Source organism: Rhipicephalus microplus, chromosome 2 (assembly GCF_043290135.1).
Source record: "Rhipicephalus microplus isolate Deutch F79 chromosome 2, USDA_Rmic, whole genome shotgun sequence".
Taxonomy (NCBI): domain Eukaryota; kingdom Metazoa; phylum Arthropoda; class Arachnida; order Ixodida; family Ixodidae; genus Rhipicephalus; species Rhipicephalus microplus.
This window is the reverse complement of record NC_134701.1, coordinates 278,717,963-278,740,858: the sequence shown is the minus strand read 5'-3', so window position 1 is coordinate 278,740,858 and position 22,896 is coordinate 278,717,963. Positions and strand designations below refer to the sequence as shown.

Genomic DNA, 22,896 nt, shown 5'->3' with positions numbered 1-22,896 from the left:
GAATTTCAATCGACACTCACTCGTTGCCGCACCAGCCACGCTTTCGGCCGAAGCGGCTGACGTTTAGATACAAAGATTATTTCAAACCACATCAGAAGCGCTTAACGTTTATTGCGATACCCCATTAACCGCGGACCCAAAATCTAATTTTATGGAATGTTACTCGAATACCTCATAAATAATAAACCTCGTATCGTTAATTTCGTACTTAAGCAGGAATTTTCACCTGTCGTATTTCAATGTTTTTCAATTTCAATTTTTGTAATTCAATTTTTGTAATTCAATCTCTTTATTTTAATTTCAATTTTTGTAATTTTTTGTAAATTTGTAGTTTAGATTTTTTTTTTGGGTGAAGGAGCCAGCCAAGCTGTGAAATGCAGCTTTTTTCCCTTCGCACCAAACCTCGTATACAGTGTATTTTCGTGTACTTGTCACGTGGTTGAATAAACTCAAACTCAAATGTGTGGTGTGGACAAGAACTCTAGTTTATTTTTTTGTGTGTGTGACGCCCGTGGCTACTGACCGTATTCCTATGAAGAAAACCCAGTCTTCTCGACGCCCTTGCCATCAAACGCTGCTGTCTAGTCTTCCATAGCAAGCGCAGTGATTCTACCGTCATGTTCAACCGCCATGTTAAATAATAATAATTTTATTATTATTAAGAATTTGGGTTTAACGGCTCATAAGCACCTTAAGATTATCAGTGAAGCCGTAGTGCTCCAGAAATTTCAACACACTGGTGTTCTTTAGCGCGCACTGACAGTACACAGGCCTCTGCCATTTAGCCTCAATCGAAATGCCACCGCCAGGGCTGCATGGAAGCCACGATCTTCGGGACAGCGGCTGAGAGTCCGTAACCGCTACACCACCGTGGCGTAGCTTGCATGCACTTCGATTCCCGACCAGTATGCATGACCGCGCTTCGAAGTGGTTGGGGACGGGTATTACAAGGCCCGTGTACGTGGATTTAATTAGATGTTCGTTTAACAGCTCCAGATGGTTACTCCTAATCCAGAATTCATTCGAAATCCCTGTCTCCAATAGGACGACAGGCGCGAGCTTGCACGTATTGCCCACCAAACTTCTTGGCGCTGAAACTTTACTGTGTCGCATGAGGTTGGGCGTGGCATTTACGAATTCGTACTCTCGTCTCCTTGGAATGGCGAGCACTTCGGAATGCAACATCTGCGCCTGCGAGGAAACCCTTGAGCACATTCTATGTCATTGCCCAGCATACCAGACCGAACGACGTATTATGGAAGCCAAGCTCTGTCAGCTGGATTCACGGCCGCTTACAGAAGAGAAGATCCTGGGACCTTGGCCGACGGCTTCCCATACGCGCAAAGCCACGAAAGCCCTCTTGTACTTTTTAAGGACCACCAGACTTCACGACCGCTTGTGAAAGAACTGTGCGAGGCCGTGCTGTGTAGTCTCGAACTGACAATTCATGCTTCTCTTTCTTACTCCTCTTCTTTTATATCCCTTTCTGTTCTATTATTTTCCCTTTCCCCCACCCCAAGTGTAGGGTAGCCAACCGAGCCAAGCTTGGTTAACCTCCCTGCCTTTCCTCTCTATTTATCTCTCTCTCTCTCTTTTTCTTGCATACTATAGCTTCCACCGCATTGCATTTGATGTATGAAACGGAGCATGGACCGAAGTGTATGAGGAGCTGTCTATTATTGTCCTCGATTCCTCGCGTGCTTTGCTCGCGTTGGCTAGGGAGTGTACGCACGGCATTCCTTGCTGAGGCTGTACGCGCGAAGCGTCTGCTTAGCGAAACAGGGTCACTCTGCCAGATTCTGCGTGTGCTCAAGGCGTGGTTGGCTACATCCTCCATTGCCAGCACGCGCTTGTCCTGAAAGTGAACGAGCTATTTCGACCCCTCGAGAAAGGAGAGCTTTTAGCGATTGCAGTATGCCTCGATCAGCTAGTGTTGACGTTCAGCATTGATGGTGTGACACAGTAACCGTAAAGCCCTTGAAGGACAGGAAGAAAGGAACGTGTTCACGAATGCGCTTAGCTCTGTTCTTCCCGTATTCTTACAGTTGCTGTACAGTGTAACGCTCTTCAGCTACGCGATCTAAAAAGCGCCTTTCGATGACGCAGAGCTCGCCGACTCTGGCGGCGCCACGGCTCTGGTTCTCAAGAAGGTGTCGTTGAAAGCTATAGCCACAGACATGCCACTCGTTCGGCATATGCGCGACGGCCTCAGCAGACCTCTCAAGATCCTCGTTTTACGGACGGGTCATGGCGCGCAGCGGGGTTTCCCCCCTGGAAGATTGCGCGCTCCCCCCCCCCCCCTTTCCATCCGCAGTGAACGTGGAGGCATCAGAGACGACGACACTGCATCGCGATCGGCAGTCGCCTGTACGGCGGCGCTGGCCGCTGCCGCATCCCGCCATGCATCGCCCACTAAGGTACACGTATACCTTGTATACAGTGCATCACAGCATGCATGCATGCATACACTCGCAAGGCCCCTGGATAGTTGAACCCGCGTAATTTTTATGCTTTAAGGCTTATGATAATGCACTACCTTTCATGATTTCTTATTGGTCAACGATGGCGTACCGGTCTTCCGTACTTACGCGCATACTAGTAGCACTAGAACAAGCACTGTATAGAATAATAATATAATTCTGGGTAATGTCGTTCGTGTGGTAGGTAATGTTAGCCGATTGATAGTAAGCGTTGGTAAATGTCTGATAATTCAGGAAGCATGCTGCTTCGACATCGACGTTTGGTGTGTTCCCGACCTAGCCGTTATCGTACACAGTCTACCTAGACATGTTAGAATACAGCATCTAGCCCATAGTCGTCCGAAATGGAGAATCCTACACAATCTTGCGGAAATGTGTACTTTTCTTCGTGATACTCGCTTCTAGATTACGGCACAATTGATTCGCATAATGTTTTTTTTTTTTTTAGCTGTCGCCGTGCTCAGTCCTGTTTAAGGTGCATTCTGGAGTCCAGCCGTAGCTGCAGGTGACGAACCAACTCGATTCTCCGTCGCCCAGATATCTGCGGCTTGGAGTGATCGCTAGCTCACACTTCGCCAATCGCCTCATCAGACTTGAACTTATGTTTCTGTTTACTGAAAAGGAAAGTGCCATAGTCGTATTCACTAATGATTATGCGCGCACACCTTGTACCTAACGGCTGCGACATCAATGTGCCGCTTCTCTTTCTCAAATACCATGAATTATTCATTCTCATAGCGTGCGAGTCAATGGTCCCCGAGTACATAAGTCGGTTTCGCGTTAACAAGGAGAAAGCACATTGAGGCTCTGTACTGCCTTCGCGCTATTAAAATAATACCAGGCGAAACTCCTTGCTCTACGACATAGCTACAAGGAAAAATAAATAAATAAGTGTGCATGGCCTGTGGGCGTTGAAAAATAATTGCGATCATAATATCGAGGTTATCGAACTTTATGTCAAACGCTACGCGAATGGACGATTGACAGCGGTAACGTGTTAAACCTACTCAGTCGTCGAGACCGATCTCGAGGAAAATGTTGATTATTTCCTCGTAGACGCCATATATTTCGCTTCAGTCTCGGCAAGCGTAAATCAAGGGGGGGGGGGGGATGAAGTCCCACCCACGGAAATTACCATATATTTTCATAGCCATTAGGTCGTTATATTGGGTTAGGTTATATAGCGCGGCCTAATAGATGCACTTGTGTGACCCTAGTCATTATATGGAATCAGAGACAAGGATTCGGAAGGCGCGAAGATGATATATGCGCATACCGCCTTTGAGAGAGCGCCGAACAAGGGCGCTGCTTCAACGTGATGCACGGAACAGGTGCACATTCTCTATCTTCACTACAGCGATCCCTGATGGTAAACGCTGCAAGAAAGTGTGAGTTAGGGACAGTTAGATTGGTACAAGCAAGTATGTTTTTAGGAACATTTGTCTCGGCTACAGCACATGCACGCGCTTTCGATCACACTTGCTTTAGATGGCAGGATTCAGCGGCGTTTCTCGGAAGTCGGGTTATGTATACAGTGTCACGATAGGCCGGCCTATATTGTTAGAGTCCGATTTGCTCTCCTTATAACTGACAACGAGCTATATATATATATATATATATATATATATATATATATATATATATATATATATATATATATATATATATATATATATATATATATATATATATATATATAAACTTCGAGAATAGTGCAGTATAGGAAACAATAATTTATTTATTTAATCCTAACAGTTTACCTATATAGCCTACTTATATTACAGTCTGCTGATATACTGTATAGATCCGCCGAAGAAGGCTCGTCCACCAGCCCAAACTGTTAGGATTAAATGAATAAATTATATTTTTGTTTCCTATACTGCACTATTCTCGAAGTTTATAATTTTTGTTACGGTAGCTATCTATTTCATCTCTCTCTCTCTCTCTCTCTCTCTATATATATATATATATATATATATATATATATATATATGGTTAGACAGACCAATGGTCAGGCGTACGTCTCTGCGTTACTGTACTCGAGACAAACGCATGATCGATTATGTCGTGCGTGATCGGGATAACGATGATAAAGTCAGGTGCTTAACCCACGCAAATGAATAGTTGGTTTCTAGGCCTTAAGGCGCGTGGAGATCGGGTGCGCCCAGATTAATTTTGATGTGGTGAACTTACGGTGACTCTCATAAATGCGTCCTAATGTTTGCGCTTGGTCCATTCTCCTCCTTATCCGACTTGTTTGCTTCTTCGTTTTTTTTTTTTCAGTACGGAATATTTAAGGCCTACCACTGGCAGACTGTCACTTGGCGTAACTATCAAGTGAGATTAGTCTACAGCGTGTAACGTACGAAATTGAATGCCACTTCTGAAGGCCAGGACCTGTGTCTGCTAATCGAGCAACGTAAAGCTTATTGCTACAGCAGCCCCGTCGTGGTGGTCTAGTGGCTAAGGTACTCGGCTGCTGACCCGCAGGGTGCGGGTTCGAATCCCGGCTGCGGCGGCTGCATTTCCGATGGAGGCGGAACTGTTGTAGGCCCGTGTGCTCAGATTTGGGTGCACGTTAAAGAACCCCAGGTGGTCTAAATTTCCGGAGCCCTCCACTACGGCGTCTCTCATAATTATATAGTGGTTTTGAGACGTTAAACCCCACATATCAATCACCAATCATTATTGCTACAGCATAGGAAAACATCTGAAATCCCAGAAGGAGGCGCCTTGCAACCCCCTCTGGACGTCCGTGCATCGAACTAGCCGAACCTGAAACAATGTTGACTACCGCATAACCAAACGCGGGATGCTGGCGCGAGTGAATCACAGGGCAGTAATTGATGGAGAAAAGCAACGCAATCTGGCACGGCATCAAGGCTATACGCTTCACACAACGCGAGCGCGCGCGAACGGAACCTTCTCGTCTCGCGCCGTTTTTGGCCGAGCGTCAGTGAACGCACAGAAGCGATTATTCATCGCGCGCGCAGTATACGCCGGCGGCGCCTCCTGTCTTCCTCGCGCGACGGATCCGTCTCGGCGCCCTATCCGGTGGCAGCGTGCTTTGGAAACCAGACACGGTCAAAACATGCGCACTCACGTTGCCGCGTCGGCGCCGAGCGCAACGTGCGTATAGGAGGCACGTTGTGTTGACTCGTCTACTCGCTAATCGTATACGAAAGCGCGAAGACTTGTGACGACAGATAGAAAGCACTCGGTCCGAGTGTATACACCGCCCGTGCACAGTTACGACAGCCCGGAGGGCGTTATGACGAAGTACAGGGAACCTCACATTGAAATATTCTGTATACCCGTGCGACACTTCCTTTCTCGAATAAATTGATTAGATCTGTAGAAGGGTAAGGCCTATTCGCTTCTATTATTCGTAATTGGCGATGGTTTCGCGCTCTAGTCACCGATCGTGTCTATATAGGGCGTAGTCTTCAATTCAATATCAATTTTATTGACAAAACATGAGGAATTATTACAGACTAGCTGGGCCGTGAGCCTACAATGGCTAGTGTTCGGTCCATATTAGAGTACGTATGAAGAGATTAACAGCTAGAGCATGTATGTTTACATGCACACACACACACACATATATATATATATATATATATATATATATATATATATATATATATATATATATGTGTGTGTGTGTGTGTGTGTGTGTGTGTGTGTGTGTGTGTGTGTGTGTGTGTGTGTATGTGTGCATGTAAACATACATGCTCTAGCTGTTGTAGTGCGTTATTTCGAGGAGCCAACGACAGTGAGAAATGTGTCAGTGTGGAGACGCGAGACGAAGTTCACCACGCGCTCATGCATTAAACAGCGTCCTATGTCAGCAAGAGCGGCGAACTCCGCGCGGCCGACGAAAGGCGAGCCCTGCATCGATGCGCAAGCAAAACTTTCTCTCTTGTCGGGAGTGCCCGACAGCAGCAGCAGCATCCGCTTTGGCGGCGGGCTGGCTCTACTTCGCTCAGCGATCGATGCGCGCCCCCATCTCGGACGTCCCGCCGCCGGAGAAACTTCTCCCGTCCGCGGGACACACTCACTAAACGCGTGACCCACTGCGTGCGATGCCGGAAAGCCGGCACTCTGGCCAATTCGGGCACCACCGCCTGACGCCTTCGTTCATTGCGATGTTTTGTGTGCTTCATGCGTCCTTTGTGGATGTCGTATGTCCCGACATATAGATAAAGAGACGACAGTGCGCCGAACAGCTTTCTTTGCTTCTTCTTTAGGGACTGTTGTCGCGTGTACTCACTCCTATTCCCCGAGTTGTTCGATGTGTATTGTCCTAGTCCTACTTTCATGACAAAAAGCCGAAGTGGGTGGACTATTCTTTGACAGGGTGCTTTTAGGGAGAACAATGCTATAAAGGACAGGCACACGGTCTCCAGAGGAAGCAGCGTGATACGCCAGTCTTTGTTGTCTTCGCAACCATTTTTTTGCTAAACGAAAAAAAGGTCATTTTAAGGGAAGACCTGGATAAGTCGTTTTTTGGGGAGAATATGGTCATAAACTAAGAGAACAAGCAATGTCATGACCCCCCTCCCCCTTTAGTTCTTCCTTCGGGATTTGCCAATGCTCTGTGATAGGCTCGTATTAAATTAATCGTTAGGGTTTCACGTTCCAAAGCCACGGTATCATTGGCCACCTGCGATTCCTTAGCGTGCACCTAAGCCAGCAATACAGCTTTCTGCCTCTGTGGGATATTTGGCTGCCAGGGTCGAGATTCGAACCCCCAACCTTCGGATCAGCAGTCGATCACCATCATCTACTAGACCACTTCGGTGTGAGTGGTGGGCGCACGTCATGATGGTCATGCTATGCGAGTGTTATATACAAACGCCTCGCCTGAAAAGGGGCAAAAAATGAGAAGGCCCGGTTTGATTTCCCTCCCCTCGGCGGTTTCGTGTAACTTCGGTGGCGACGCCTTAACCCCACGCTCAGCCCTGGTAATCGAAACTTCTCGGGAGCGCTGCTTATCTTCCAAGCATATTGCACGAAAAATAAGCCATGCACCGCTCGCATGCATGCTTGCTTGGCCGCAGCGAAAGATAAGCCGCATCGCATATCGCATGCAGCGCGCACAGAAGCGACAGAGCCACTTCCTTTTTTGGGCATGGCTTCCTTCGGTGCAAGGTCAGCCTCGCAGCGAACGGGTGATTCTGAGCAGGAGTCAGCTAACGTGTGAGCACAGCCACAAACTCGATACTTGGTAGCCATGCACGAGTTTCTTTCAACGCGGTATGACATGCCTTAACGAGCGTCCCTTATGAAGCCCGTCGGCATTGGAGCGCCCATGTTTCGCGCCTTTGGCGACGAGGTTATCGCATTTCAAGGCGCTCGTCGCACGCTGCGAGCGACAACGACCCTCTTGTACTTACCACCGGAACTGCGCTTTTCTCAGTTGCTGGCCGTTGCTGCGTCCAGTCATCGGGTAGGCGAGTAAACTTAATACGGGCACCTCTTAGATAGACATTGCGTTATACGGCTCTTACGCAAAACTGACATCGTGGCGACGTTCGAATTTCATTTGGTGCTGTTTTTTTTAAGTGTGAATACACTTTATAAGCGACGCCAAACCATCCACCGCCGTCGGCGGCGTCCGCAGTCTTCTCTCTATCTTTAAAAGAAAGAGGACTTGCCGGGCCGCAGCGCGACGCTCTACCGAATAAGCCACGGACGCGACGCTGATATCGGTGTCAGTAACGCGCCTTATACCCCCTCTTCCTTCGCTCGCTCCTCCGCTCTCCCGTCGCTCGCTGCAGCTGCGCGCGCACCCCTCTCTCTCGTGCGCCCGCCTTCTCTCTCAGTCTCCCGTCGAGAGCGGGTCGTGAGGGGGAGTAAAGTTAAAATCCGTTGGCATTCGCCAGTGAGTTGACGTAAACTCCCCCTTGTGATCAAATTGCGATTCCCAGGAACCATTACACCATGAAGGCACCATATTGTGATTAATAAATATAATAGTGCGAATTAATAAATACCAATCATAGCATCACCCCGTGTATTCGCACTTAACTATGTTCACCCTTGGGGAAATGCTTGGGAGTTTTATTTGCCTTGTGGATGCGAAAGGCGCCACCTCGAAGAATCCGGTTAAAGTAGGGCTTTACTTGCTTTTGTCAGTTTCATCGTCGGGCCCTTCATTGTGTGACATTCTTCTATTGAGCACCGCCGCTATTTATTTTTCTTCAAATCACTATCTTCACTTCTTTGTCCTTGTTTGCTTTTTTTTCAGCATTGCAAAATCACCAACACATGGGCCGACGAAATCTCGAGCGCGCTTTTCGCAGTACGTAAAATTACTGCAATGTGCAAGTGCATATAGATAGATATAGCGCTACCACGACAGGCTACACCGATTAGGCGGCGTGATTCTGCAGCAGCCACTTCACTTTGTAGCTGTTGCTCGGCAGCTTAAACTTGGCCAGAGATCATTACATTCTCGTGCTGACATCGTTTGCCGTTAACGTGCTGACACATTTGCCGTGAGTCACCTACGTACCATCAAGGACTCTTATGCGAGTCGCGCGTGCGCCGGCTAAAGCCTAAACTGCCGCCACTGCACCTTACGAAAGCGTGTTTTCTTCGTGTTATCGCTTTCGGGGTGCAAATAATAATAATAATAATAATAATAATAATAATAATAATAATAATAATAATAATAATAGAGTAATGACTTCGCAGCTTGAATATTATGCATATATACTCCAAAAAGTTTCTCTGTCATAAGGTCAAACACTGGACACTTTTTTTTTGCGAGTCGCAAAAGCAATCGTGTAACTTACTCGCACGAATCGTGATGCACCAAGTAAGCCCTCCCGGGTGATTCTGAGCAGGAGTCAGCTGACCCTACTGAAGCTCTCCCGCTTGCTCAATCGTCAATTACTACGCCGAATGTTATCACCACCCCGCTTCACCATTCAGCATTACGCGGAGGTATTCGCAATAATAACTGCTGGAGTTTCACGATATGATTACGATGGACGTCGTAGTGAAGGGTTCCGGCAATTGCAACCGCGCGGAGTTATTTAACACGAACCTAAGTCTGGGTATACGGACCTCTTGCACTTCATTCCCACCGGAAATGTGGCCGCTGCGGCCGAGAATCGATACCTCGAAGTACGGGTCAACATTGGTGCATTCACCAAACCACCGCGATGAAGGCATGCCGCCAAAAGACAATGGTGCGCAACATAAAGAACTGTTTTCGAGGAAAGGTATACAAGCGGCACGGTGACCTAGAAATGCTTGCGAGCGAATACCGACAGGTCGGGGTGTAGATTAATTGTTAAGAGAAACGAAATGTAATCAGCGTACTCTTCACGCAGCCAGACCCTGCAAAGGAAGTTAATGAGTTTTCATTGCCCCCTCCGCTACGTCATGCCACCCTCGCGAACCCGGCGAGCCAAATGCTGGCGACCCATGATGGGCACCACTGTGTTCACAGACTGCTCACTCTCTTCTTGCCTCTGATCCTGATTTGCTTCCGTTGAAATGTTCACCTTCTCGTCTTTTCTCTACAAACAACCACTCACAAAACTGCTCGATTCATCGGCAGCGTCGAAAGACAAAGCACTCTTCGCCGAAGAAGTTCTTATGCACCGACGAGTGAGCATGATGCCAATGATGCCCGCCGCCCGCTCGATTACAGCGCCGCAAGGCGGCGATCATTCGTCCGGTGTGTGTACCTCCCCCAACTCAGTCACACGCTGCCCAAATCTGGCTCGACCACGCGCGGCGAAGACGGAGCGGGGCGGTGATTTATTTAGGCACCGTACCAAGCTGCTCCAAAGTCGCCTGCTCGTTTCGGAGGAGGCCATTCGTTTAAAACTAAGAAGCGCCCAGTGCGGAACGGGCCAAGTCCCCCCTCCCTCCTTGGGAGACGGGGCTGTCAAAAACCGGGCCGCCGTGCGTTGCCTAATTGGTCGTTAATTAATAGGGAGTGGTCGAGGAGAGCGGAAAAGCTGGTCGGTTGGTGGCGCTACCCTCAGACCTCGTCGTCGCCTCATTTCGGGCCATGTGTTTGTGTGTGGTCGGCTGCAGCTCGACGCCCCGAGCAGCGGCGGAAGTCAGGACGGCCATTTCCGTGAATGGAAGAAAAATAAGAGACCCTCTGCCCCCGGCAGTAGCCGCTCTTCGAAAGAGAGAGAAAAAAAAAGCGCAGCAATATCCGCGATCTACCCATGCGGGCCAGAGTATAGGCGTACTATACACCTCGATCGACTACTCCTTTGAGCCTGACGAACACGCAGGAAGCAATATTCTCCAAGGGGACCAGCGCGCGCCCACCAAATTGCGCGCATCGCCGGTTGACCTCCGCGCTATAGTCTTAAGCGTTGTGCCTACCCGAGCATCCTTCGTCCGCGTGGCCTTCCTAGTTATTTGTCAATCCAGTAGCGCCTGTGTTTTTCTTCTCTTTTATGCCGTTTCCACCGTATAGGACGAAGTGGGCAGTCGTCAATCGTAGTACTTTTCCATTTGCCGTCGTATCTGGGAACCAACCTTATGGCCAGCCACGCACAAACCTTGCCTGCGTGGGAAACTTAATTTTTTTACCCTTCACATTCGAGACACGTCCTGTCCAACTGACACCTGCTTTGAGTGCGCGAACGGTGCGCAGAAAGAGTTAGCGTGTTGATAATTGAACGTTCGTTGCGTTCAACAATCGTCGTCTCTGTTTTGTTTCTTTCTCGCGTGTGATAAAGGTCTCTGAGGAAGCGCTTGAGGCTGGAAACAGCAAAATCGTTCGTGATGGATATGCGCACCCACTTGACCAGCTCTCAATTATGACGGAAAGAACAAGTTGTGCGTACGCGGTCCGATAAACAAAAATGCGGGTGCATCGGCATGCGTCGATGTTATAATTGAAGTTAGCCGCTTGCCGGCGTTCAGCCACCGTCGCTATTGACAAAGCATTGGGAGTGGACTCGTACATCAATACATTCAAGGTCAAAAGGGCTGTACCTCGATTGTCCGTCACGCTCGAAAAAAACATGTTGCAAATGCGCTTTGGCCGATTCCGCTGCCGACGTCATGTTGTTTCGCGATTATTCTTTCTTCCGAAGTTTGCTAGGGCAAGCAGCATATTGTAAACAAATACTCGCGTGCGCAGGTGAACACATCGGAACGCTTCCGGGATCACGTTTTCTGGGTCGTTACGCAGCCAAGTATAAGCGATGGGTTGCCAGCCACTTCAAATGCAAATCACGCTGAGCTGTAATTGCAAACTGGAAGCTCGTTTATCTTTTACCGTTACGATGGCAATTTCCAGTCATCCACGGCTTGCTGAACGTAACGTTCTCTGTCTCTCTCCGTATCTATAACGAACCGTTAGACACTGAAGCTGCATAGCCAGCTATTTATTTCTGCCAAATACAAAAGGATACGTTCTGACGTTCAACGGGGAATCGTCAACTTGAACTAATAGGCAGACACTGCGCCGTGCTCCCGACCGGGCAGCAGAAATTAGGTGCCTTTCTCCTCTTCTAACCACAACCACCACCACGACGTTCAACGGGGAATCGTCATCCTAAACTAAACATAATACACACGCTCGTGCGAACAAGCATATTCGAATGTAGCTTCTTATTCTGGGAGACAACACAGTTCTCTTTATGCAGCACCACTCTATGCCTTCGCTGACGCTTCACAAGTTTGTGCCCGCATCTTAATCGCACATGATCACCATCTTAAGAGATTCTTTCATGCTTATGCTTTTTTTCTCTGTTTCTTGGATACTGCGCGATTTGTATTTTGATTTGGATCACTCCAACTTCTACTGTGACCCTGAGTGGGCTGCAAATTGTTAAAATATATTCAATATAGCGTTAGCTATATATACCCCATAATGACCACCGCTGTAGCTATGTTGGAGCATATCGGACGCGCTATTTGAAGGTCGCAGGTTCGCTTTTTCTTTCTTAGCATATACATAACAATCACTATATAGTAATAACATTTTCTATGCTTTACTTGGCGTCATTGTCTGTGCTCATTAAAATATATGAAATCAGCATGCAGTAATGCCCAACCCAGCCGACAGTGGCCGCCGACATTTTTAGAATACGCCAAGGATTCCGTTTCGTGGATGGAGAAAAAGTTATCCGCTCCGGCAGCAGTGGGGCAAGTGCAACTTGACATCTTGCGTCACCGTATTCGCCCAGTCTGTCGGTGAAGTTTCGTCAGAGGCACGGAAACATAATAAGACTAAAAGCTATAGGAAGCTGTGCGGAGAAAGCTGCAGACGAGGTTATTTCCGTACTCACAACTACTGAGCGATTGGCGTTCTGTAGCTCGTAGCCCTGCAGGATGTAGGTGCTGTGACTATACATAGCAGACTTAGCCGAAAGGTACCTGTCCTAGCTTTGACGAGTTGGGTTGATGTACAGAATACTGAGAGTCGTTTTTTTTTTTTCACCCAAGTTGCTAGCACCGACTGTGTGACCTTCAGAATTCTGCGAAAGAAAGCATAAATAGGTCGTGTAAAGTTTAAAAAGTTGAAAATCAAGGCTCACATAAAAAACGGGGTGTGAATCGAACCCGTATGTATGCATTTTTTTTATTCTATACTTCGCTGCGTTGATATCAAAGGGGGCCCCGCCGCGGTGGTCTAGTGGCTAAGGTACTCGGCTACTGACCCGCAGGTTGCTGGATCGAATCCCGGTGGCGGCGACTGCGTTTCCGGTGGAGGCGAAAATGTTGTAGGCCCGTGTGCTCAGATTTGGGTGCACACGTTAAAGAACCCCAGGTGGTCGAAATTTCCGGAGCCCTCCACTACGGAATCTCTCAGAATCGTACGGTGCTTTTTGGGACGTTAAACCACACAAATCAATCAATCAAATCATGATATCAAACGGGTACTGACACGAAAACCTTAAGTTGTTTTTGCGTTAAACGCCAAGCCCTCAAGACCCTAGAAAATGTGCTGCTAAGCGTGAGTGCGCCCTGAAACAGTAGTTACGGAATGGTAATAATGACTAGTGTCGCTTCCTACTGTGCGCTGACGTCACAACCCTGTATGAGATTCTCGACACATGCTCGCACAAGATGTGACGCTTCCACGGTTGCTCAGCACCGTAGCAGTATATAGTACCGTAGCTCCGTTGGCGACGCCCGAGTGGCCATTTGAAACGTTTTCGTGACGCGCGAGCTCTCATGTTGGAAGTTAAGGTACTTGACGTCATCACAACTAACCAAACTGCTGCGTGAAGTCACCATAATGGGTACTCTAGCCCGATGTCCATGTCGGTGAACTCACCATGGAAAGATTGGCTTTAATATCGAAAATTAAATATCTTATCAGCGTTTACTGATCGGCGTACGTGCTCAGAGCCCCCTTCAAACGCAGGATACTTGTAAGGCACTGTAAACCCAAGGCCCGAAATTGGTTCTAGTACACCTTTAACTTGTTTGGAAGGCTGGTAAGACTCGATCTGTGAGGACTCGTTTATTGGAGCACGCGGGTAGCATATCTTTGGCGATTGGTCCTTTCACAAAGGGTAAAAAAAAAGTTTTGCTTCCTACACATGCTAAACTAAATAGACATGGAGAGAAGCCTCTCAGCTCCGATAGACCGCACGCCGCGCCTAATCACAGTGTTGTTTATGATTTCTTTTTTTTTTCGCATATCGATAAGTAATCCGGTTACACCAGCGGCACGATTAAAACGTTCGCCGGGGCAGCGGAGAAGCGTTCTCGTGTCGACAGCCGTGGTCATTGCGCCGGTGGCTACGTAGCGTAGGAAGTTGGCTCGTCTTGTATCGGCGAACTCACTATGAGACAATTTTAGGCCCGAGACACGCCTCAATTTCCGGGGTCACCAACGTGTGTGTGCGTGTGTACACTCGCTTTTGTACGGACTGATGGGGCAGCCGGGTTAGTTAAGAAATAGCTTATTACCGAGTAATCAAGCACCATGAAGCTTACTAGACGAAGTATCACATAACTGCGGCGCTTACTACGCGGAAACACGACACCAATTACGTCAAATCGGATAAAGGTGAAGGTGTTGTCCCCAAGGCGGTGTCCAATTACCGCACCGTTTCGGAACGAAGACAAGACAAGCCGCAGAGCGACGGGGACGAGAAACCGACCAATAAGACGAAGAAGAAAAAAAAAAGAATAACCTGGTCTGGCAAATGTATGTATATATTTTTGTCGCGCGTACCAGGAACTGAACTGCGGATGGGGGGTAGACACGGCGAACACCGCCAGCTCTTTGATCTCGCTGACGTTCGTGCTGGGAGGGGGGGGGGGGTGATCGGAAGGTAGTCGCTGCAATGCTGGCTGAGCAAGGAGAGCATTGCCGCTAGCTATAGCGGCTGGCTCTCATCTCCGCTCGGGTCGTCGTCTGGGGGATGCCTTGGAAGCTGCGAAGAAGATGCGACGCGAAGGAGCAGACGAAAACAAAAAAACACACAAAGACGCACGGGAAAAACAAGCAAGAAGAATCGCCAGACGGGGTTGTGCATGCGAGGGATGCTATAACGCGGCAGCGTATAAAGAGCGCCGATGACGCGATCCCGGCTGAACCCTGTATTTAAGGCCACGGAGGGAGCCAGTTTGTGAGCGTGCCGCCATTCACAAGACGCGAGAAGGTGGTGTGCGAATCAGACCTGCCCCCCCCCCCCCCCTTTCCTTCAACCCTTCGACTGGTTCCCGTAGACGTTAGGCACGCGAGCCTTCTTTGGAAGGATCACAAGAAAGGGGCATGCTCTACCTGTCGTTGCGGTGTCCGCACAGCGTGAGCCAGTACAAGGATCGAGGGGAGGAGGACAAGCCGCTCTTTTCCTATACTACCGGCACTATTACACCTCTTGAGGGCGGCTCGGAGACCATAGAAAGACGACACCTGTTGATCGTCGTTATACTCTTTATGGCCCTTGCCTTGGGTCTGCTTGCTGCGCTGCAGGGCGCGTAAGTACGTATGCTCGTTGCGTCATAGCGTGAGCCTAGAGTTAAGCTTATATGTGCGTGCGTTAAGGAACAGCATCCCTTCGGAACGCTATATACAGTGGAGATAATTTTTTTTTATGTATATGGTGCCATAAATCATGGGAAAACACGCCTGCCGCAGCAGGCGCGTGTAGCGCAAGCCGGTTCGGCAGAATCTCGCTCCCTTTGCTTCGCGGCCGAAGTGCGACCCGACGTTGCTCGGAATTCGCTTTGCCATTTTTTTTTATTCCGGCTGTCCGAACGCATCCCGGAAAGCGAAATGTTCCGAGGCCGCGTCGTCCTCTCGTTCTGATCGAGCGATAAGCTCTAACGGTGCTCGGTGGCACTGACTTTCGTTTTTTTTTTCGTGCCTAGAAGCGCATAATTGCGCGACCGTTCTTCCTCCGTTAATTCGCGCATCCAAAGGTGATGGCGGTGTCACAGCAGGCAGGGGTCAGCCGGCAACGGTTCCACCTGGGTTTGTTAACGGGAGCGTACGCAGTCGTTGACCTGAAGCCACCATAGAGTTTCCTAAAATTATCTAGAGGGTACTCTGTCGCTGCGATCGTTCAGCAATTATGGGAATGATGGGTAGTACACACATTTGCCTAGTCTTCGTCCTTGCGGGCGGCGAATCCTACTCGCGGCTTCGTTTATTGCTGTTTCGGTTTTGTTTTGAAAGATTCAACCCTTCTGAACTTCGTGACCCAATTCGGAAAAGTAAGTCTAAAAGAATACGGTGGTGAAGCGCAACCACTGGACGTTTGCTGATTTTTTGTTTCGTGAGAAAACATATCCAAGCCACGCGAACACACACGGAGCCAAAAACAGCCAGAAGTACAAAGATTAGACAAATGTGTGTACTACCCATCATTCCCATGCTCGCTGAAGCGCCGTGCGTTGCAGCTCCCATAGGCACTAGTGCCAAAGTTCTTTCTGGTGTATATTACGAAACTCTATGCCTGAAGCCCCGTGTCTCGAATACGATTCGGCAGTAGTAAACTCTTTTTCTGATTTCCGCGAAACTTCAAGCTTCCCGGGAACACGACGCGCTTGAAAGTTTGTGGGGACCCTCTTTGCGGCGGCCATAGCTGCATATAAAAATTTTTTGCGCAACTGCTCTCGCTGTGCCCTGCAGTGGTGGTGGCTACGTTTGTGTACGCGACTTGCTATAGTTGCGTCACCTTGTGGCCAGATTAGATCAATGTACATTACTGATTAGATGGCATGAAGCTCGTGCATAGTCAGTATGTCTTGGTTTCGGTGTGGTGTGCAAGACAGACCGTACCTGATCACTTCGGTGAAGGTACTACGGGTCGTTCGAAGTACCGCATTCCAGAAGCAGCGTCAAAAGTATTACTACTCTTCCTCCGATTGAGTGAAACCGAAAAAATAGTTGCGCACACATTCGAAACCTACAATTTCATTCTTACGCCCAAATACAACGGCGTGGTTGACTGCAGCACAACGAAGTATTTAATTATATGCGAATTACGACTGTTTGCCCCCAATTCGCACGGAAGAATGCGTTGCTTCATTTTATTTCTTGGAGCGTATATTGAGTGCGTTGGAATGATGCTATGTTACTTTTACGCATACCGTACACGCAGTCCATCATAATCCGCGCCTTAAAAAGTAGTGCGCACAATTGCGCACAACAGTGAAGTGTGTGATTGGTCATTGGAGATCTACTGACACCATTTTTTTTTTTCGAAGCTGAGTCTATTCCGTCATTCGAACATCCTGAGTACAGAAATTGTTCTGAGCAAGTGCGAAGCTCAATAGATATCTAATTTTCGTATGATTGTCAGTTTTTGCATGACGCACTTACTGACGCCGGCGCAAGCAGGACGTTAGGCTATGTACAGTGCCAATTCTGATGACTTGACTTACGATAATGACTTCAGTTGCGATGACGCCAGGCTCCAAAACATTCTAAAAGGCAGCTTGTCAACGAAGACACGCAGCGTACTGGCCTTGGGAAATATCTTGCGAGAAGAGCATAGCATGCCGGGATATCTGGGTAAGAATGGAAATCAACTTTCCAAAACGTGTTAAAATAACGGCGCTTCTTTGTGACTAACCGCTCAAGCCTGAGGAGGGCTGTTGCGTCGCATTCAACTCTTCTGCAATTTACAACGGAAAGGGCGGTGGCGGTTATTAAATGCTTAATTAGCTGGATGGTTTTTTTTTACATGACATTCAAAACAGCGATATGATTAAGAATCATGCTATATAGTGGAGTATACATCAGATCAGTTTTGACAACCACGAGTTTTTTAACATAAATCGAAGTCTAAAAGTAAGCACAGTCCAACTACAAAGCGAACCTTAAGTATCGGTTATCGACTCCATTGTGGGTTTAGTTCAGGGCGACAATCTCGCTTCATGGTTCAGTGAAGGTTTGCCATAGCATACCACACGTTTCATAATAACTTACATAAGCCACCTGTTGCGCCATTTTTGCTAGCGCCAGCACAGACCATTCCGGAGGGAAAGTTTATGCAAATTTTTCTTTCGTGGTACTGTATGTAACGTAGTCATTGAACATTTAGAAACGCAGAGTGGTAACGCATTCATCTAAGCGGAAAAAGCGAGTAAGACCGTGAACTGAACCTTTGAGGGACCCCTGAGGTAACTAATGGCACATTCGACTCGGTGCCGCCAAACTCTCGCCCAGAGTGCAACATTGTGGTTGCCAGCTCTTGTGTCTACGTCTCCGTCGTCTACGTACAGCCCCTCTTTAGAGCAATCGAAGGCGGGAAGAGGAAAGACCTTACCGTGTCTTCTAACAGACGAGGCGCATGATAGTGTCACATGATCAAAACTATGTCGCGCTTCGTCGTCAAAGTTAAGGCGCCTCAGAGGGCATTGAGCTGGCGCGCGGTGCTCTGAAAGAGCAAGTCGAACGTAGTTGGAGCGCTCAACATTGACCAGTCGAACGTGACGCGCGTCGCCAGAGCGTTCTGGAACGCTCAAAAATGGCCAGTCAAATGTACTATAAAAGGTGCCTACGAGTCCGGTTTCATATGCATTTTGCGAACGTGGCCTTGAACGAAACGTCGGTGTAAGAGGGGGGAAACAAAAAAAAAATCTCGTTAGATTGTAACGTCATCACTTGACAATCGTAAGTTATGTTGAAGCGAGTGAAAGCGCTATTGCGCCAATCAATGTTGCTATTTCCAACAAATTAGGTGAGTAGTCAGTTGATTAGTGATTAGTAAACGAGAAACTAGTGAATTGCGGTTGTGAGATGAAATTAAAGCAAATTAGGTGAGTAGTTAATAAATTAACGACATTGAATGAGAGGAAGTGGGACTTGACTATTAAGTTCACGGTCACATAGCCACACCGGATTACTTTCGCCTTCAAATCGCCTCGAGCTAGTGCGTATGAGAGACCCTGCCAGCTTTATTTATGTCTAATGACTGTGTGCGACGTGTTAGAACGAGCGATACACGTTTGATGATAATATTCTTCGCATCCTATAGACTAATATGCTCTTACGAGCAGACACAGCTTAAAATCATACTGCAATACGCCCTGCCGTCCGCAATACAGCGCAAAGTATCGAAAGCCGGAGCAAACCTACATAATGTAAACATCCACCCGTGGCGGGCTTCTTGATCCATCCGCCCGTTGGGGATACTTGATCGGCAGTTTAGTCTGCCTCCCTCAATGAAGTTTGCGAGTTTCAAGCGAGCGTTTCTGAACTTGGCACCGATCACCAGACAGCTGCCACCTACGTGCATAGTTTTCTCGCCGAGCGCTGCTCAATGCGTATCGCAGTCCCGCAACTTGCGGAGGGCTGAAAGATATCGATCCTGTCTCTGTCCAGTGTGCGGCACGAACCATTCGGCGCATTGCAACTAAACGAGCCCTTCGCGTACGCGCGCGCGCAATACGCTTGGAACGGCGCCTCGCTATAGAAGACACCGCGTGTATTCAAACGCCGCTCACGTAACGGCCGCGATCTGCATGGAATTACGCGCTCGGCTTCCCGAGATAAGGGGCAAAATAAATTACAACGGGGTCTCTCCCCGCCAGCGAGCGCCGACCGAGACTTTCTATTTCACGAACGCCAGCGCGCAATCGTTCAGGCGCGTGTTTATATAGACGGGCTCGTCGCTCAGACGGGCTAAGTTGGGCGGGAGACGCCGGGTGGGCTCTTCGGAGGTGGCGCAAGTACACAGTATACGCGGAGTACGTACAAACGAATGCGAGACGCCCCTGCTTCGTACCGCGAACGCGCTGGTCTCGCTAAATCCGTGCAGTGATGATGTATTCGTTCGGGCTCGGTGCGTGTTGATCAACTACACAACCAACGGCCTGATTAGATTTGGGTGCACGTTAAAGAACCCCAGGTGGTCAAAATTTCCGGAGCCCTCCACTACGGCGTCCCTCATAATCGTTTGGTGGTTTTGGGACGTTAAACCCCACAAATCAATCAATCAACGGCCTGATTGACGACACGTATTGGCCATGTCTATAGACTCGGCGCCTGCTGTATCGTCCTTTAAGTGCGTTGCCGTCCGCATCGTTATGCGTAGCGCGGATGGGGAGACTTGGAGTAAATTTCATTACAGCCTGGACCTTTCGCCTTGGCGATGTCTGTTCTTTTAATGCTGACATATGTTTAGCCCACCGCGTTATCGACGCACTCAGTAACAGCTTAGAGGGAAATCGACAGATGAATTCGGGCAGGAAACCAGTCACTTACTGGTATCAAATGATACTCAGTGGGGGTAATGCTGGCGCATAACTCTCAAGCTGTGCAGCCTCCTAAAGCTGTATTCAGCGACGGACGAAATTTCTGGAGTCCTCCACTACGGCGTCTCTCATAATCATATGGTGATTTTGGGACGTTAAATCCCACATATCAATCAATCAATCAATTAATCACCGACGGACCAAATCGTGATTTGAGCCTGCAAATTGCGTACCGTACGTCACCATACTACAGCCGTTCCCGTGTTCCCGTTGCGGCCCGCGCGGACCGATTCGTGAAACGACGGAAGCCTGAATCGCTGTTGGGATACTCGGGAACCAATGCCGGAACCCTCGCTTGTAGCGTGAATTCTCCCGTGTCGTGCGAATGCTGGCTGCGAAAAGGTGCAAATTACATCGAATGTCACGTGACTGATCTGTCCGCGATCACGTTCGCCGTGTGAATACGGCTTAGGAGTCACTACTTTATAACGACAGACGCACCCTATTGGCTAGTGTGTTCGTAACCACTCCTCCACCCCCCACCCCCCGGCTGGGTTCCTGAACCACCGCGCAGTCCTACGCCACATCTACATGGCCGCGCCTCTTTTTGCAATAACTGTGGGTACAGACATATACGGTTTGATGGTTCAGATACAGTTCCTGCAAACGCTATTCGGATTGTTGTGTTGGTTCAAACGCAGATTCGCGAAGCTGCTTGTTTGCCCGTAAATTGTTCACACAAACAAAATAGCGGTTCATTCCTGAACTGTACATACTGAAATAAAAAAAATATTATGGGAAAGAGACCACCGGGTACTTATGGCCGCGCGCTCGTAGACCACAGCCCCAACGAGAAGGTGCGTGATTCGCAGGGCCGTCGAGCGCTTTTACGCGGACCAATTATGGGCGCCGGGCGATGGCGCAGGGGTCAACTATAACAGAATCGTTTCATAGTCATAGGCAAGCAGTGTGTCGTGGAAGAAATCAACTTAGTTGACACGAAGAAAGAGAGTGTTGTTAGACCAGCACAATAATGCTTCGGGCGGCGAAATACGGTAATGTCCGAAAAGAAAAATGGCGCGAAGGATGAGGTCTAAACAAACGAAAGCTACATATATTGACAATGACGACAGAAAATGTCTTTAAAGCCAACCGCAGTTCAGCTCGTCCACATGTGTCGCGATATTCAGACTCGAGAAACAGCAACTGTCACGAATCACGACGTTATTGCATGGAGGAATATTTATCGTTTATTGGTGCGTTCACGTTGTTATCCTTGATGAAGGCGGGCAGAATTGGCTCGGGTTCAAGTCTAGTCATTGGGGTCATGCAAACACGATGGCAATATTCGCTGAAACATATTTACACTAATGCGTAATATACAACGGAAGAAAACTTGTAGGACGCCAGAGTTTCGCCCTCAAGAGAAGAACGCGATGACGTAATTGGAACCCGTGCGCGCCAACCGTATACCGCAAGGAAAGGAACATGTGTTCGCGGGACGTTAACCGTTTCAAGCTACGTATACATCTTGCTTACGGTTCTATAATTACTTGTTGGTGTGTTCTTTCGATGTAATTTCATTCACTGTGTCCATTCCTGCTCGGAGTCAAGAGACTCTGCAGTATTCCTAAAGGAAAAAATATATCCCACTACGCCTACACTAAAAGTGCAGTGGATAAGTGTCCTTTGCGTCATAATTCTTCCCTTTGCTTATTGGCGGAGTGCCCACCATGCGTCAGTGAGGTACCACGTGCAGAGCGTTACAAACAACAAACAAGCCTGACGGTCTTCAAATGAAAAGCGCTTTTCACCGCTTATACGATAGACTGGCCACACCATGCAGTGTATGTGCTTTCGTATATTGCCCGCATTGAAGGCGAAGGCCGAGCTATTTTACCCGTGTATATGTATACTAACTCGCCAAGATGTTTATTGACATGGAGAGGCTTCTAAACATTTTAGTGAATTGGAGCTGTGCGAGCTTCGAGGTCAGTTGTGTAGACCCGCGTTGAATATTGTGTTGCCTGACTTAAGAAGGTGAGCTTTAATTGCTCAGTAACTATTATCAATAACAAATATTTAATAATCTTCAATTGGCACATTGTAAGAGCATCGTCTCACTCTGTCATACAAATCTACTGTATATATACAAAGACGGCTCTGAACAAGCGTGAAACTTTGTAAATGCATATAGGATTTTTTTCCTTTACATTTAAGTATATTTTGCCTCACACACCCGCTCACATTGACTCTATCGTGACGTCAGGCTACGGTATCAATCCTTTCGCGCACCAGCATGGACAGCCGTGACGACGTCCGGCACCGAGACGTTCAAAATGACCACTTGCGCGTCACAGCGGAGCCACGGAACGAGGCGGCCATGGAAACGTCACGGTATTCTAAGCGAGCATGTGACCCCTCCAACACCTGTCCCTCGAAAGTGATTGGTCTAGACGCAGTCGTGTCGGGCTAGTTGAGCTGGACTTCGGACCCGAGCGGCTCGCTTCGAGTGCCCGTAAACGCAGCAGCTTACGGCCTTCGCATTTCGTCACCTCCGTTCTTCTTCGATAATAAAAGCGACGGTCATGAACACGCATGCTCATTGTTTTAAGAATCGGTTGCTCTATGAAGTGACAGTACTACTTCGGACTCACTGTTCTGTACTGATCTCCTCCTGGTACGCCCTCTCATGGCCCTTTACAGAGCCCCGCTCTCTATGTATCCATTTTTTGAGATAAGCAACCAGCTGCGA

The 22,896-nt window shown here is 48.3% G+C and overlaps 2 protein-coding genes across 3 annotated transcripts in view; one reads left to right on the top strand and one right to left on the bottom strand.

Annotated features, from left to right (window-relative positions):
• Positions 1 to 22,896, top strand: part of LOC119163070 (DNA-binding protein RFX6) — a 283,694-nt gene that overhangs the window by 159,497 nt on the left and 101,301 nt on the right. The window lies entirely within an intron of this gene.
• The window catches only part of LOC119163077 (uncharacterized), a 164,329-nt gene that overhangs the window by 131,675 nt on the left and 9,758 nt on the right, over positions 1 to 22,896 (bottom strand). The gene's annotated exons all lie outside the window — the stretch shown is intronic.